Source organism: Prionailurus bengalensis, chromosome D4, assembly GCF_016509475.1.
Source record: "Prionailurus bengalensis isolate Pbe53 chromosome D4, Fcat_Pben_1.1_paternal_pri, whole genome shotgun sequence".
Lineage (NCBI taxonomy): Eukaryota > Metazoa > Chordata > Mammalia > Carnivora > Felidae > Prionailurus > Prionailurus bengalensis.
In genome coordinates, this window is record NC_057359.1 from 22810542 (window position 1) to 22829661 (window position 19120).

The window sequence follows — 19120 nt, forward strand, 5'->3', positions numbered from 1 at the left end:
GAGCAATTTTAGCCAGCTTGTACAAGGCCATAGTAAATTCTTAAACAAGTTTCGGCATGCGGTTTTGCAGTGTTCTCATTAAGTGGGTTTGGGGAGGGGGTTATATTCATTTTGCTAACTTGGAGAATGAAAAGGAAGCAAGCACTGCCCCACTTTCCTGAGTTAGATTGATTGATGACTCAAAGCAGGCTTGCTCCACATATAGGACTTTTTGAAATAATATGATCCATGGGCAACGAAGCTTTGACTTTGGCAACCTGCGTTCCCTCGAAAACTTGGTCTCTTGACCAAGTTGAGTGGGCCAGTCTGTGGTCAGTTCATCCCATAATCAGCCTCAGGACTGTGTAAAAAGAATTTGGATGCCACAAATATGCCTGTGCCTGCTCGTCCAACTGAAACAACGGAGACTTCTCCCTGGCTTACCCAAGCTTTACTTTGATTTACTGGCACACACTGGTAATTAGGTTTAAACAGAGAAATTAAAACGGTATATTTTGAGACAGGAGCCTTCTGAATTCCTTATAATGTAGTATCTGGAAAAAAAGAAAGAGTAATGATTTTAAAATCGGAAGACCTTTAATTGTGTGCATAAAGATGGTTGGTTTTCGAGTGTATCCCATCCTCCTTGACAGAGGGAGAAGGCTGGGCCCCTTTTCAAGGTCATATTTTCCTCTGTGATTGTCATGCTGTAATAATTATACTACAAAACTCTCATCAAACTGCATTACAAATGATGGTGTTTAAACAATCAAGTAGCTTTAATCTTATGTTTTAAATGATATATGTGCAGATTGTCTACAGCCTGTTTAGAAGAAAATAATCCTACTCATGAAATCTATAATTTTAGTCTTCTATTTAAAGTCTGCTAACCATAGTCTCTTTTACCTTTAACATATTCATATGTTGGTGATGTTTTAACATGAAATGATATTAAGTACTGCGCTTCCACAGAAAATTGTCTCTGAAAAAAACAATCCCCTTTTTATCCTCTGCAAAGAAACAAAAAGATTGCCAGATTGTTTATTTTATCATTGATGTATATATGGGTATATTTCCATTCATTTGTTGCTGACTATCAAATTTTCATAACTCATGAAATGGCACAAGTCATTACAAAAACTAGATGTTGTATATAGTATAGATTCTGGACAAAATAGAAAACACTGTGGATGCTGGTCATAGAAATTATGCATCTTTTAAATCTATTACTTTTTTATTTGAAATGAATAATATCTAAAGTTCACTTGTTATTTTCTCTTATAGCTGTGAATTATTTCTTATATGTTTTCTCATCTGCCTTTTTTTTTAACTGAGAGTTTTCTTAAACCTGAGAATGTAGGGTCCAGAAGAAATTTTCTCAGCATTGCTATATAACCCTTTCCCCCACCTCTTTACCAAAGAAAAGGGCAGTACGGGCGTGGGGCATGAAGGAGAGAAAGCAAAGGAAGAAAAAAAAATCAGTAGCAGATCCATGCAGCAGTAAAACCTCAAATAAAATCACATCCAAAGAATCTCTTGCGGTTTCACACAATATGGTAAAATTAGAGATTGCAGGAAACCAACTAAATTAAACTGGGAGCATTTGAAGAGAAACGAGCAGAGTTTATGAAAATGACACATTGACTGACCAGTATGCTTTTTTATCAACAATTTCTTTGTTAAGATGCAGATCAAAGGAACCTGCATATGTTTTCATTTTGTTCTAACTAGAAAATTACATCCAGATGTTTAATAGGCATTTGGTTGGTTTTTCAGCATTGATTAGATATGTTGGTTCTGTTTGCTTACAAGTGTAGCCGGATCATTAGCTAATGCAAAGAAATGTTTGCTGTGAGTTGCTAATTAGGGCTTTTGGAAACCCTCCATGCTCAAGAACAATTTGTACAGTGGCCAGATGAACTTGAGGGACTTGAGGAAGTTGTTTTCCTTCTCTGGTAGGGTGGGGAGTAGCAGACAGCCCCATTCCCTAATGTCCCTTTGCCTATGGGGATTGGGATGCTATCCCTGAGGATTAGAGTACAAATAAATTAGGAAGAGACCACACAGGCACTCCCAAACACGGAGATCAGTGTGCCTTTTCTGGAACCACCATGTTGTCTTTGGGAGTGGGGGAAAGTGAACATCTAAAACGCTGAACATTAACATGTGAAAGATGCTTGGTGCTAATGTTATCAAATACACAGCCTTTTTAAGTATACTTTAGAGACAGATGGGAAAGCCCTTTATGATAAACGAGTGTACTTGAATTCATTACTGTAGTACTTATAATTAAAAATGTCTCTTTTGCAATTTCAGTACTTGCACAAGGTACAAGAGACCAAGCTTGGGAAGAGGAAAGCTGGGGCTAGTGGGAGGGTTGGAGGGAACAGAATTTTGGAGCCAAGGATGAGCCTGAGAGGAAATGCAGTGTTTACTTTCACAGCCACTCATTTGTTTACCTTGTTAAAGCCCCAAAACTTGTAGGAGATTAGCCATTCACATGGTATTCAAATAAACTGTTTGAGAATTTGAGGCACCAGGCGGATAAACTTCTTAGCTGGCCAGTCACGTTTTTAAAAACACTTGGCCTGCAGAAGAACACCACCTCCGTGGAGGCTGAACTTTTGTTTATTTAAGTCTGTATTTCTAGAGAGGTATCTGTCCAAAATAGCCTGCGTCCATAAGCCGTCATGGAAGCACAGATACAAACCCCACTAGAGCATTTTCTCCCACATATACATGCCCCTCTCGGCCTGTTTCCATCTTATGTGCATGGATGGCATGCTCCTATGTGTTCATAGATTCACGATTAGTTTTCCTTGAAATAGTTCAAGCGGAGGGCCTTTCCGTCAGAGCGCTCCAAGTCTTTGGGGAGCTGCCCTTGAAAAGCAAAGACAGTATTCTGAGGCAAGATCAGATATTTCCTGGAGCTCAGACCATAACATACCAGTGTGTCTCAGTGAAGTTAGCAAGCCCCTGCCTCTTTTAGCCCATTCCAATGTCCGATAAAAGTTTAATTTCAGTTTACCATTTAGCTCAACAGAAGCTGAAGAGTCAAAAGAAAAAAAGAAAAAAGTAGTTAAAGGAAGCACCTTTGCTGGTCCTTCTGACATGTTCACCTAACAAGAACCAACCTTGACCCCTGAATGCTGTCTGTGATGACCTACCTTGCTGCAGGCCCTGGACTTGCTAGGAAATCAACATGAAACCGGAACACCTCTCTCTTGACCTTAAAAGCTTTTGCTTTGGCAGTATCGTTTAAATAACTTTTCTTCCTGACACTAGCAATTGTTTTTGAGGAGTTGAAGCTGGAGTTCAGCTAATCTCTGATCTCTTGGTGTTCCTCACGGTGGAAGGCGGGTGAGCTCTGGGAATAGATAAGGAGCTAGAAGCCTAGGCAATATTCCAGTTGGCTTCAAGGTCTCTAGATTGGAAATTCTATGCCTAGATGAACAAATCATGTGGCATAAGTACAGGATGTTGGGACATTTCATGAGACAACTGGCCTGGAGGCTCCTGGGTGGCTTAATTGGTTAAGTTGGTTTGGGTTTGAGCCCCACATCTGGCTCTGCATCGACAGTGCTGAGCCTGCTTGAGATTCTCTCTCCCCTCTCTCTCTGCACCTCTCCTGCTTGCACTCTCTCTCTCTCTCTCAAAATAAATAAAAAAAACAAACAAAAAAAACACCTCAAGGTACTCGGTTGAAGCCCCAAGTTGGATGCGGAGCCTATTTTAGAACAAATAAATAAATAAAAATTAAAAGTCAATATTATGGGTGTGGGGAAGGGAATGGGGAAGAGTATTCCCTAAAAACAAAGACATAATCATGGAAATGCAATATGTTAATCTTTATTGTCTCCTTGTTCAAAAAAAGAAAGAAAGAAAGAAAGAAAGAAAGAAGAAAACCAGCAACTAGGAAAGACTTTCTTGGGCAATTTGAATGTGGACTAGATATTAGGTTATACGGAACTATGGTTAATTTTCTTGATGTGAGAAAATTCTGGCTGTATAGGAGGATGTTGTTCTGAGAAGACGCATGGCATGCAACTTCAAGTGATGTCTGCAGCCACAAATAACGAGTGTGTGTGCAGAAAGAAAAAGCAAATTTGATGAGGGTCTGTAGTCACAGAATGTAGGGATAGAACCTGTAGCTACCCCTTTTAGCATTTCAACTTTTCTGTGTGTTTGAAATTTTTCATGATAAAAGATGGGAAAACCACTTCAAGATCAGCGTTACACCTTTTTCTTCATGTGTTAAAAAGGGAATTCCGAAAAGATTGATTCATGATGTTTCCAGTTTTAAAAAGTACGAGAAAAAATGGTGTGTATTTTTTTCTTTCTGATCATGGAAAAGCTGCCATACTGATAACCGAAGTATTACCCACTATCTCTGCTCTGGATCTTTTAGTTCTTTTATTATTTATGTTACTTTATTTTTGTTTGTTTTCTCTACAGTCTCAAATGAACCCTAGCAATCAATTAATATAAAATGGAAATCTTTAAATAAATTAGCACATTACATTAGTAATCCTTAAATGCATCGTTTTGTGGGCCATCAAGCTCAGAATCACCAGAAAATCTACTATAAAACAAAGAAAACTTTATATATTAAAAATAAGGTAGCAGCAAATAAATTTTAAGTATTATTTTTTAATCTTTATTTATATTTGAGAGAGAGAGAGACAGAGTGCGAACAGGGGAGGAACAGAGAAAGAGGGAGACACAGAATCTGAAGCAGGGTCTAGGCTCTGAGCTATCAGCTCAAACTCAAGAACCATGAGAACCATGGCCTGGGCCTAAGTCAGATGCTTAACCAACTGAGCCACCCAGGCATCCCTGTTTTAATTTCTTAATTCCCATTATAATTAGTTGTTCTGCTGTCTGTTTCATCACTTGAGCCTCACAGTGAAATTTATAAATTATTGATTTGATGTTGAAATTTCCTTAATATTTTCAAATTTAATGCTGAAACATATGATTGTTCTATGCTAACCTTTAAATATTAATCATGAAAGAAATGAGAATAGCACTAAATCCCAGACACTGATGTTATGCTCATCTAAAACCACAGAAGCACATATTTATGATGCGCTAAAAGGAGTTTCCCCGAAAGTTGTGAAGAGTGACAAGGAATTATCTGAGTCCGCAGTTGGAATGTCCCCTCTATCTTTTCTTTTTCTTTCATTGTAGCTGTTTAGCGTGTTTTTGTTTTTCCTATCACCATTATGTTTATTGAAAGGAAAACTTTCTGTGACAGTGGTAAGCAGATTCTTGTTTGTGTGTGAACAGATGAAATCCATGACTTTCAATGAAAACCTTGAGTACCTTACAGGGAAGCAAAATAGGAAAATACAGGGAAACTGGGACTTTTCACACAGGGACAAATCAGTCCATCCAGTGTTTCTAGCCACCATCCACCTAAGTAATGACTGTAAAATGAAAATGATAAAAATTACTGCTTCACTCTGATGGAAAAAGCCCCCAGGGGACAGAGTTACCATTCTGGTTTCCCCCATTCTCAGCCTCCACACTTCAGAAGAACTGGCAAGCTACCATTGGCACTTGAAAAAAGTGTTACAAAACACTGACAAGTATTACAGGAATGTTGATTAATGTAAACAGCCTGCCTCAAGGAATAATATCTTTCTTAAGAAAACTGGTTTTCCAATTAGCATTTCTATGGAGACAGGTATCTTCAGGTAACTCAGGGGAGTGTTTCAAGAAGTTATTTGTCTTTGTTGGGGGGGGGGAGGGGTTGTCATATTGACATCTTATTTTCTGAAAACTTGAAAAAAAGCAACTGATAGGTTAAAAAGTCAACAGGCCTTAAAAAGGAAAGAAATTCTGACACATGCTACAATATGGACAAACCTGCAGAACATTATGCTAAGTGAAATAAGCCAGACACAAAGACAAATACTGTATGATTCCACTTACATGAGATGTCTAGAGTAACCAAATTCATGAACAGAAAGTCAAGTTGAAGTTGCCAGGGACTGGGGAGAGGAAGGAATGGGGCATTACTGCCTAATAGGTTCGGCGTCTCAATTTTGCGAGCTGTAGAGTCCGCCGGATGTATGGTGGGGAGGGCACCACAACAGTGAGAATGAACTTAATGACACTAAACTGTGCTTAAAAATGGTTAAGATGATACATTTTATGTTATGTATATGTTACCAGTTTTGTTAAGTCAATAGGATTCCGTTCTGTTGTGCACCAGTTAGTTTTACAGTGGATTCTCATCCTATTCATTTCCTAAATTTGTGTATACATTCCATTGTTTATTGAGCATTTACTATGTGTCAGACATTCTTCTGAATGCTTTACTTGTTTGTGTTACCTCATTTGATCCTCACATCATTTTTATGAGGCAAGTACTATCATTATCCATGTTTTATGGAACAAGAAACCTGAAGCCGAGTACAGCCGAGTACAGAGTCACAGTTGGGAGGGCTGGTTTTGAACCCTGGCACTCCGGAGAGCTCACTAGGAGCCACTACCCACAGCTGAGTACTTAGTTACCCTTTCACAGTGCCATTTCTCACTCTCCTCTCACTAGATTACATCCCTCATTGACCTACTGATAGAAAAAGGTTTATATGTCTTTTGCCCACAAGCTTGGTAGGATTTCTCTTGGCACTTTGGAGGTAAGGTTGATACTTTAAGAATTTATATTCCTGCAAACAGAGCTAACAGCTGCCTCAGGGCTCTGGAATTGTGCCCGCCAGCAGAGAAACGCAGTCACTTTCAGCTGTGCGCTTTCTGGCAGCACCCAATCCATACCCCAAATTGCAGTTCAGCAAATAAAGGCAGGCTCAGTAGCCAACTGAACAGAGGAATGAGGGAGACTGTAAGTCTTCATTCAATTAGAACAGCAGAGCAACTTGTTCTTATACACAATTTCACAAATGGTAACACTTTTAAAAATAAACTTACAAAATTAGGGAGACCAAGATAGTTCTGTGATTAATAGTAATTTGAGATGTGCTGGTAACAGTAGACATACAGTTGGGGCCTCGATAACACGTCTGGAAACATTTGGCCTATCAAATGTAAATGGATTTATTTCTATCCTCCAAAGCCTTCTTAAAATCAATGGCTTTCAAGTATCTTTGACCATGAACCATAGTAAGAAATACATTTTTTAAATCTCTGTCTAGTTCTCTCTTTCACACACACACACACACACACACATGCATACACAGGCCACAAGCATATAACACCTGGTTGACCAACACTGCTTTAAATTACGCAGTCATGTTAGTGAAGGTTGTCTAGAGAAAAAGAAGCAATAGGGGACCGATGTTAGGAATTGGCACATACACTTTATGGAGGCCAGAAAGTCCCACTGTCTGCTATCTGCAGGTTAGAGAACAGGATAGCCAGGGGTATAATCCAATTCATGTATAAAGACCTGAGAACAGAGGGGCTCCTGGTATCAGTTTTGGAAACTAGAGGCGAGAGAACCAGGAGCTTCACCTCCCAGCTCAGGAAAAAAGGAGAGTTTGCCCTTCCTCCTTTTTATTCTCTACTGAATCCAATGCTAATCTCCAGAAACACACCCACAGACACACCCAGAAGTAATATTTTACCAGCTATCCGAGCATCCCTTGGCCTAGTCAAATTGACCTAAGATGAACCATCACAGCTATGGAATGTTTTAATTCAATTAACACCTCAGGCTCATCGAAAGTCATTACCCCAAACAATACTCAGTAACATTCGGACAAGATTGTTCTTTCCTTTACACTTTTTACAATGATAAATCATAATTCTTGCCTTAAAGTTAGTCACAGTTCCAAATCAGTAGGATTCAAAGCTCTTCAGGGAATTTCCTGCATATTCTTTTGTTATTCCCTTTTCCACTGGCCCTTTTCTTCCTTTCTGCATCCCCATCCCATCCCCCACATCCATGGTACCCCTTATCTACCTCCCTGCTCACACATACCCCCAACCCTAGAAACAAAAACAAAAATTTAACAAATGTGTAACAGAGTACCAGGCTCAGAGACTGGGGGTCCTGAAATGGAATTCCAGTCAGCTTCCCACTGTGTGACCTTGGACAAACCACTTCCCCTCTCTGGGCCTCAGTTTCCTCACCTATTAAGTCAGATGATAGCACAGGTTTCTCCTGGTGGTTGCTAGACTGAAAGAGATGACCTGAGATAACGCAGTAAAGTAGTTAACACCGTGGCTAGCCCTGACAGCCTTCTTCCCTTTCCCTTCTTTGCCTGGGGCTTGATGAAGGCCCTATCCCCTCGGAGCTCGGGAAGTACCACGCTTGCTACTGTGCAGCATGGATTCCAAAGGTGTTTTCTGTGGAACTTTAGTCCAGTCATGGCCCAGTCCTCTGGGGCTCAAGAAGTACGTCATCATGTGCTTCTTGGGGACAGGGTAAGTGGATCTCAGGAAAAGGCAGGAGCCATTGACCTTGAATGCCCGCCCCCTCCCCACTACATTCATAGGCTGTTTCATACCCAAGAAGAAATAACAATAATACACATATCTTTTGGGAAATAAAAATGGAATTTGGGGCAGAAGGGCTATGAAAAATAATGAACAACACTTCATCACAACATAAAACAGTTACTTTTGGGGGCGCCTGGGTGGCGCAGTCGGTTAAGCGTCCAACTTCAGCCAGGTCACGATCTCGCGGTCTGGGAGTTCGAGCCCTGCGTCGGGCTCTGGGCTGATGGCTCAGAGCCTGGAGCCTGTTTCCGATTCTGTGTCTCCCTCTCTCTCTGCCCCTCCCCCGTTCAAGCTCTGTCTCTCTCTGTCCCAAAAATAAATAAACGTTGAAAAAAAAAATTAAAAAAAAAAAAGAAAAAAAATTAAAAAACAAAAACAAACAAAAAAAAAAAACCAGTTACTTTTGGTGGCCAAATGCCTTGGATTGCCCAATTTAGATAATATAATAAGGAAAAAAAATGTAGCTAACCAGTGAGAGCTTAATGGAGTTAGGTCTCAAGTATGCTCTTCTTGAATGTCACGCCATCTCACCCAATGAATATGAAGTTGTACATTGGAAAGACCTCGAGAAATACATACAGAAATTAGGAAGTCAGTTAGATATTAATGGAACTCTTTTTAGGAGTGTGATCTGGTCTAGGATTATTTTTGAACTGGGAACTTCCACTTTCCTCCCAGAGACTTCCCTTTCACATCATCTATTTTATTAGCGGTGGCCGAGGTCTCTCAAATCTGTGAATAAGGTTTAGTGAGAATTGATGAGCCCTGTCTAAGTAAGAATCCTAATGGCCATGGGTTGCTGTTATATGGTAGAAGTCAAACTCAATTATCTTTAAATTCAACAATTCTCTGTCTACCAAGAGACTGTTTAGGACCTCTTCTATGTGTCTTTCTTCATTTGAAATCTTTCATTTGAAATCAGGCCTGCCTACTTTAGAAAGATGGGAAAAATTGAAATATAAAACCTTTGTTTATAAGAAGAATGAGAGACAAAAAAAAAAAAAAAAAAAAGGATTTTTCTCTGTAGGTTTGGCTGTTCCCAGTGAGGAAAAATTAGACCATCAAGTAAACAATCTTGGCTACTCCAATTAGACTTAAAAAAAAAAAAGAACCTTATGCCTTATGATTTATAAAACACAGTATGCTTAGCATTGCTGTGTATGTACACCAATTCTATCAGCTTTTACATAGCTATTGTTTCCCTCCCCCATGGCAGCCATTTCAGGAAAACTTCTGTTTGGGAAGATAGAACAAAGCCTGTCTTTATTCTGTGAACAGTACTGAGCTCCCAGGATTGGAGGAGGGGAGATGAAGAAGGAATAATGAACAAGGAGAAGGTGGTACTCAGTTCTTCTTACATTTCACTCAGTAAGAATTCCTTCAGTGTCAAATGGAGAGGCATATCAAGAATTTGCAGTCCTTTAAGTGTTATCCAATATCTTCAAGCAGATCTTTCAAAATATACCCCTCTTTTTCAATACATGTGTTCACATAATAATACATTCACAGACATTAGGACAAGCATGAACTGGAGGGTCCATAATTGCACTGGGCTAGAATTAGAAGATTCTTTTCTAGGCATGAAATATTCTCATTTCCATCATCCTTTTGGGTTGAGTACGGCAGCCAAGATGGTGTTGGGGAAAAGTGTGGGTGGGGAGGGGGTGTTCGTCGTGAGTGGAAGAGGTTGATGGTGAGAATCTTTATTTCTAGTTTAAAAAGAGCCTAAAATGTTCCTTCCGTGAACCCTATCATTCACATTTCTTGAAAAATGTTCTGATAGCATGCTGAATAATTCCGCAGTCTCAACAGATACCCAATAAGAATCTCAAGCTGAATTTAGCTTCACTGAGTTTAGCTAAGTGGTCTGTATAGAAAGCAAAATAAACAGTTCTTCCATATGTAAAGGGAATCAGTAGAGAAACAGCCTCTTCAAATATTACACAGAAAAGTGCAAATCATTTTACAGTTTGGTAGTGATGGCCTCCAGCCAGCCTTTAAAGTGAGTGTCATTTCTTTGGGGGAGCGGGTTGTTTTTTGTGTGTGTTTTTCTTTTTTTCTTTTTTCCCCAGCCACAACAACTCTTACGGGCTAATGCCTGACTCATGAAGCTCCAGCTTCAGACCTCATACTATGGGCTGTTGGTCCTTAGCAGGTGGACATTTTCCCTTAACTGTTAAGATTTAGCTACCCCACGTCTCACTTTGGGGGTGATTAATGGAAGTTAAATGTTTCGAAGCATGATCCATTCTAGGTAAAAGGTTATTAACCAATGTGTTTATTTGGATATACACAAAAATATGCCTCCCTTCTAGACACTGAAGACACAAAGAACTATATAAAAGTTGGTTCTTCTTTCAGAGAGCATAAGTACTACTGGGAAATAAAAACTTTTACTTTAAATGATGAGTAATAATTTAAAAAAATTTAAAAGCCTGTAAGACAGTACATGCTAACACTCAAATAAGTGTTACAGTCAGTGAGCCCTGTACCCAGTAGAGGAGCTCTGTGCCTGGAGATGGCTCAGGAAGCCTTTAGTACCTCACCTTGGGCACCCAGATTCTCTGAGCTGGCAGTGAACCTTGATGCTACTATCCTCTTGCCAGGGCAAAACTAAATTCTGACCTATTTCATTCTCTCATACAAATTAGGACTAATTTTACTAGCAGAAAATAACTCTTAAACCTATGCAATCTAGAACACAAACAGTGAGTACATCTTCATGAAAAATAATCTGGCTATCGAGCTAGGCTTAGGTGTCCATTTCTGAGCATTTCCAATAATAATTGTTTCCTTCCAAACACTCACTAGGCACTGAAGGTGTAAAAACTAATAGGATGAGAATATAAGTTTAAAAATTCTGTCCGTTAACTTAATTTTGTCTGCATTGGGTGGAGAAAGGGGCAGGATAGGCTATCATTGTTTGATTTAGCAGTACATTACTTTGGTCCATGGTCCAGCTCCTGAAACATGGTCTTGGGACCACTTTCAAATTATAGCAGTGGTCAGAGGGAATTTTAGTACTGGAAGGTTGAAGGAAGATGCCTTTTGGCACCTTCCTAGTGGCCACTGTCATTGCCATTATCATCACCTTCTCTCTTTTTTAAATGTTTATTTATTTATTTTGAGAGAGAGAGAGAGCATGGGTGAACAGGGGAGGAGCAGAGAGAGGGAGAGAGAAAACCCCGAGCAGGCTTTGTGCTCAGAGCGGAGCCCAAACTGGGGTTCCTGTGAACTAGGAGATCATGACCTGAGCTGAAATCATTGTCACCTTTTAACTATTGTTCCTGAGTTCACTGTTCTAAATGCTTTATGTAGGAATCCATTTATTCTTCACAATGACTCTGAAGTCAGTACTGTTATCACCTGTGATGGTTAATTTTATGGGTCATCTTGACTGTACTAAGGGGGATGGATGCCCAGAAAGCTGGTAAAACATTACTTCTGGGTGTAACTGTGGCAGTATTTCAGGAAGGGATTAGCATTTGAATCAGCCTGAGTAAAGAAGATTGCCCTCACCGATGTGATTGGGCATCATCCAGTCAGCTCAGGTCAGGGCTGAATAGAACAAAAAGGTAGGAGAAGGGTGAATTGCTCTCTTTGCTTGACCTGAGACACCCATCTTCTACCCTCTGACAGTACTGCTGGTCCTCAGACTCAGATTGGGATTTACACCATCACCACTCCCACTATCCCTACTACCGTCTCAATCCTTGTCCTCTCGTTGGCCTCCAACTGGGTTACACCATCAGCTCCCTTGGTTCTCGGGCCTTTAGAATCAGAATGAATTCCAACACTGACTTTCCTGTTCTTCAGCATGCAGGCAGACCTCTCATCGTCCATCATCACATGAGCTATTTCCTATATTAATTCTCTCTCCCTCACTCACTCCCACTATATATCGCCTATTGGTGCTGTTTCTGTAGAGAACCCTGACCAGTATTTTAATTCCAGGATAGTTAATATACAGTGTTGTATTCCTGACATTTCTTTCTTCACTTCTAGTCCTTAAGGATATTGAGATAGCTTATAGCAAGTCTTGTTCTTTCCAAGAGCTTCGTAGTGTCTTTTGGAGTTAGTTTGGGTGAGCAAATGTGGACTTTACATCAGGGAAGGGAGAGTAAACGTGGTTGGAGGGCATGCCTGGTAGTACTTTAGGAGAGGGAATCTCATCTCCTTGTCACAAGCGATAACTCTACGGGAGTCTAGGAGAAGTCACCATTCTGCCCCCTTTCTGCCCTCTTCTTGAATGCCTTTCTTTCCATCCTCCGTTCCCTCCACTATGCTAATATGCACCACACATTTTTGGTAGATGTTGTTACTATTCATCTCTGTTTTTCACTGCCGTCCTGAGGCTAGCCTTCCCAGTACATTTTGAAGATGCTTAGACCAAGGAGGTAAATGCAAGTGGGAAGCCTTTCTTACAGGTCCTGGCCTTGGCCCCATCTTCCTCTACGAATGAGATACGCACTGACTTAGAGAAGGAGCACTGAGTGGGAGCTGGTTAGGGTACTTGCCCCGCTAATTCTTTCTTCCCCATTTGGCTCTTGTTCAGAGTTGTGTCTGTTCTCTCCAACAGCAAAGATCCCTGGAAGACTAGAGAAGGCAGAGATAGGAGCTGTATGTCAGAACTCTTCCCCAAACTTCTACTATCAGGAAGACAGTGTTAGGGAATGCTGCTGCTTTAATATTTGCAACTGGGGGTGGAGAGGTAAAGATACATGGTCCCAACAGGGCCCACGAATGGACTGGTTGTACCTTTGTCAATATCGAATCAAGAGCCATAAAATATTTCATCTTCCTTAATCCAATAATCTCACTGCTGGAACTGTGTCCCAAGGGAACAGTTCAAAGTAAGGCAAGATAATGGGAGGTATACAGTGCCCGGATCTTAGTTTCTAGATACCATTAGCCAATAAAAGATATCAGATATCCTCGAAGAAATGGCTGATTCAGATCTGGAGCAGGGAAACATCTTGTTGTTAGTGGATGAGCAGTTTTGAGCAGAGAGGTAGTGAATTGTGTTTCAGATGGAGTTTGATGTACCTGGGAGATAGACAGCTGGAGATGTTCAGTGGGTACTACACAGATGTGGATGTGGATGTAGCTCTGTGTAGACATGGAGAAACAGATATAGACAGAGTGCAGATTGGTAGGAGGGCCCAAGAGTTCCTTCATCACTTTGCAGAAAAATTCTCTCAGATGCTTGATGAAAATGCATTTTTCTGGGTCCTACCTCAGGGAGCAGAACAAATGCATTTTTATGATACTCCCCAAGTTTTTTTTTAATTGTTTATTTATTTTTGAGAGAGAACACAGGTGGGGGCACAGGGAGAGGGGGACAGATGATCTGAAGCAGGCTCTGCACTGACAGCAGTGAGCCTGACATGGGCCTTGAACTCATGAACCAGAGATCATGACCTGAGCCAAAGTCAGAAGCTCAACCAACTGAGCCACCCAGGTAGCCCCCACCCCAAAGTGTTTTCTGAAGCATATATAAGTCTAAGAAATATTTAAAGGATTGTGAAAATGCAAGGAGCTATTTTGGGAAGTTGGGAAGAATTAGAGAAGCATGAGAGGTAAGAGGTAACTCTGGGTGATACGGGTGCCACACAGCCAAGAAGCAGAGTTTCACTGCAGAGCCCTGGCCAATGTTGCTGAGAGGGCAAGAGGGTATTGAAAGCATAAATGTAAAAGAACAGAAGAAAATATATGTCAGATTTTACCCAGGCACAAGGTAGAGAACTTTGTAAGCATAAAAGCAAAAGAAGGAAACACAGTATTGCCAGGTTCGACTTCATGAATGTTAAATACTTCAGCATGTGAAAGAAAATCACACACGCAAAACATTAAAATGAACATTGGAGGAACCCGGTAGCATATATGACCAAGTAAAATAATATCATTAACTTATGAAACTTTTATAATCCATTTAGAGAATTATGAATACCTGGGAGCCTGGGTGACTCAGTCAGTTAACCATCCCACTCTTGATTTTGGCTCAGGTCATGATCTCACGGTTCATGAGATTGAGCCCTGTGTCATTGCAGAGCCAGCCCCCTTGGGATTCTTTCTCCCCCTCTCTCTCTCCCGCCCCTTCTCTCTCTGAATTAAATAAACTTTAAAAAAAAGAAAATTATGAATGCCCTAGTAGAAAAGGAGCAAACCCATGAATAGGCAATTCCAAAAGAAAATATAATTGGCTATATATGAAAAAATGAGTATGAAACACGTATTAAAAATGCCTTTTTCAGGGGGCACTTGGGTGGCTCAGTCAGTTAAGTGTCTGACTCTTGATTTCGGCTTAGGTCATGATCTCACAGTTCATGAGATCAAACCCCATGTCAGTACTTGGGATTCTCTCCCTCCCTCTCTGCCCCTCTCCTGCTCATACATGCTCTTGCTTGCTCTCTCTCAAAATAAATAAACATAGAAAAAAATTTTAAATAATATTTGTTAAAAGTAGACTCTATACCCAGCATGGGGCTTGAACTCATGACCCCGAGATCAAGAGTTACATGGTCTACTGACTGAGCCAACCAGGACCCCCTAAAAATGGCATTTTTATTATATTTATTGTATTGTATGTATGTATGTATGTATGCATGTATGTATTGTGAGGGGGAGGGGAGAGAGAATCCTAAGCAGGCTCTGCTCTGTCAGTACAGATCCCAATATGCTCGATCTCACAAACCATGAGATCATGACCTGAGCTGAAATCAAGAGTCCAGTGCTCAACTGACTGAGCTACGCAGGTGCCCCTATTTTTATTATTTTTTTAAAATGCCATTTTTAAAAATTCCACATATAAGTGAGCTCAGGCAGTATTTGTCTTTCTCTGACTTATTTCACTTAGTATAATGCCTGAAATGCCACTTTTAACTCCCCAAATTGGCAACTACTTTTACCAAAATGTATAGTAATGCTATGGCACAGAGAACAGGAAATAAGCAAAGTCACCCCCTGTTACATTTGGTGCAACTTTTCTGAAAGGCATTTGGAAGCATATATCAAAAATGAATGAAAATATTTCTGCCCTTCAGAACCAATTCTGCTTCTAGGAACTTCTTTTTTACATTTATGTGAAAGGATGTTCCTTTTAATGGTAATATCAACACACTGGAAACAACTTGAATGTCCAGCAGCAGTGATTTGGTTCAATAAATTATGGAAGTCACATAATGCTGTATTTTCTAAAGCTTTTATAAAACATGCTTTAGTAAAAGGATCCCACACCTGGGGGTTAAGCAGTAACAGAAGTGAGTGAAGTAGTCTGGATATAAAGTGCAGACATGGAGGGGCGCCTGGGTGGCGCAGTCGGTTAAGCCTCCGACTTCAGCCAGGTCACGATCTCGCGGTCCGGGAGTTTGAGCCCCGCGTCGGGCTCTGGGCTGATGGCTCAGAGCCTGGAGCCTGTTTCCCATTCTGTGTCTCCCTCTCTCTCTGCTCCTCCCCCGTTCATGCTCTGTCTCTCTCTGTCCCAAAAATAAATAAACGTTGAAAAAAAAATTTTTTTTAAAAATAAAGTGCAGACATGGAGAAGAGAAGGATTATTTCACGTTCCTCTGAGACTATCATTATTATTATTATTTATAAAGAGTGCAAGTGAAATTAGAAATTGCAGTTACCAGTCTCAGATGGAGAACAATAGAGTAGTGGGGACTTTAGGAAAGTAGAGAGCACAGCCTTGTCTCACAGGCTTAGCTGTTCCTCAGCTCCACTTGGTTGACCACTGTGTGAGCCAATCAGACCTCTTCATTGGCTATCAGTTTACAACCTCTGCTTTAAGATTTTTACTGACAAGAAAATGTGTATAATTTTTAAGTGAAAAAGTACATAATGCAGTAGTATATCACAGTATGGTATTGAAGTGGATGATGCTTTTGTGTATTTGTGTGTGTATGCATGTTTTAATGTATGCACAGAAAAAGTCTGGAAGGAAATAAACCAAAATATGGTTTTATGTAGGTCTTATGATCAATGCTGTTTTAATTTTTTCTTTGCATTTTTAATATTCTTAATATTTTCCACAACAAATGCATATATACTGGGGCACATAGGTGCATTAATCGGTTGAGTGTTCAACTCTTGATTTTGGCTTAGGTCATGATCCCAGGGTCATGGGATCAAGCCCCACATCAGGCTCTGCACTGAGCCTGGATCCTGCTTAAGATTTTCTCCCTGTCCCTCTCCCTCCCTTGTGTTCTTTTTCTCTAAAAAATAACAATACAAAAGTACATAATACTTCTTTTAATAGCAACCAAATAGGGGCACCTAGCTGGCTCAGTTGGTAAACCATGAAACGCTTGATCTCAGGGACATGAGTTCAAGCCCCCATGTTCTGCATGGAGTCTACTTATAAATAAATAGATAGAAATAAATAAAAACAACCAAATCAGCAGAAGTTTATTGTGAAAATACCTAGGCCCAAGTGGTTTGGTTTTGTTTTTTCCCCATAGGCTCAAGTTTGTTTTTTTCCCCCATAGGTTCAAGTTTTGACACTCAAAAAGAATATTTCTGAAAAGCACAGTTGGAGTCTTATCTCTAACAGTAGCAGTGTCAGCTCTTGGACTGGAGGCAGGTCTGGTAGCGTGGTTATTATTATTATTATTATTAATATAAATATTATTACAGCTACTACTAGTCACTGTTTTTTAAACACTCACTGGCTTTTGGCACCCTTGTGTTCATCACCATTGCCAAGAAGCTTATGGTAGTGTGACCTAGTGAGAATTTACCTGTTCCAAGGTTTGGGAAAAGTTCTACTTCGTAGTTATTGACATACACTTAATAAAGACAGCTATAGAAATATGTAATATCCACTCAAGGCCTGGCAGCGCTATTAGTTTAAATAGCACAAATCCATGCACTATACTTCAATTGTTCAAATGTCCTTATAAAAACGGTTATGAAAAAGTTGCTGTTCACACAGGAACATGGGCAATCTTAAACATTGATAAGTTGGCTCTTATCCTCTGAGCTTGAGAACAACGGCCGATTCACACTTTGGAAGTCAGGCCAACAAATCTAGCGAATGCAAATAGAGAGAAACCTGTGAACGCTTTTATTCCCTTCACAGACTTACATAGCAAAATGGATTGCTTTGCAATTGTGAAGGAAAAAAAAAAAAAGAATAGGGAAGCGGAGAAGAAAAGAATGTGTTGGCTTTGTCTGCCAGTGGTTTGAGTAGAGGTTTTTTTTTTTTTTTGGATGAAAAGTAGGATCTTAATGGGCGCTCAGTCAGCTCAGGCAGCCTCTGAAAACTCCTCTTGTCAGCTCCCTAGATAGAAGGACCCATTGTTTTCTAAATCTAAAGTTATCACTCTTCCCCTTATCCTTTCTTCTTGTCCTTTTAGTGTTTGCTTTATCAGAATATTTTAATCCCTAATGTGGTGGCTTGGTGTAATTTATCTCATTAAGCCTCTCCTATTTTCTTCTGTTTACATGACTAATATTATTGTGTTTTATAGAGCTTCTACCAACAAGCCACTCCTTTGTCCCATTGTTTCAGCTCTCGGCCAAAAATCAACAAATGAAGTTTTATCTTCCCAATCTTGGGCCTCACCTACTTGTCATTCAGTTTGTATAGATTGCATGAAGAGCGTGTTCCTTTGAAAACAAAGCAAGGATTCATTTTTATGACCTAAAAACAAACAATTACCATTCTCGAAAGGTCCTGGTCATCTCTTTTTATGAGTATAGACTGGCAAAGACTCAACTTAGGAAGGGGAAAAAAAGTATATACTTCCTTGTGTGTTGAAAGCCCCAGATCCCCTACTAATAATGCCCTGCCCCATACCTTGTATTTCTTTCGCAGTGTATAGAAAATCCTAGAAGCCGAGAACCTGAGCCCTGGAAGGCACCTAGTAGGGTTATCTTGTTCAGACCCCTGCCAAAACCACACCCAAGCCAGACAGAGGAGTCTTTTTTTTTTTTTAATTTTTTTAATACATTTTATTTATTGTTGAGAGACAGAGAGCACAAGCGAGGGAGGGCCAAAGAGAGAGACAGACAGATAGAATCTGAAGCAGGCTCCAGGCTCTGAGCTAGCAGCACAGAGCTGGATGCCGGGCTCGAACTCACGGGGCTTGAACGCACGTCCAAGATCATGACCTGAGCAGAAGCCGGACGCTTAACCAACTGAACCACTGAGGCACCCCTGGAGGAATCTTATTTTTAAGGCATATGAAGGAAAGCCTTCTCTGAACCAATTATGTATTTGAAGTGTCATGTCAGAAAAATTCCTTTTCTAAAAATCCAGTCTAATAAAGTTTCCATTGTCATCTCCTCAATTACTTTTTCTTTTCCAGATTGAAAATAACTGGGTACTATCTTCAGGGTACTGAAGGGTACTGTCTTCTGGGTACTATTTAAGAAACTTTAAATGAGCACTAACTTCCTACAAGGCAGTGGTTCTCAAACTTTAGAGACCATCAGAATCACCTGAAGCCTTATGAAAAACACAGATACTGGTCCCCACCCCTCAGAGTGTCTGATTACTGAGGTGGAGGAAGGCTTGAGAATCTGCATTTCTAGTATGTTCCCAGGTAACGCTGATGCTATTGGACCAGGGACCTCACCTCGAGAACTGGGATTCTGGGATTTCCAAAGAAGAAATATGAAGATAATTAGGAGGCAGAGAAGCAAGAAGATTAACAAGTTAAGCAAGTTA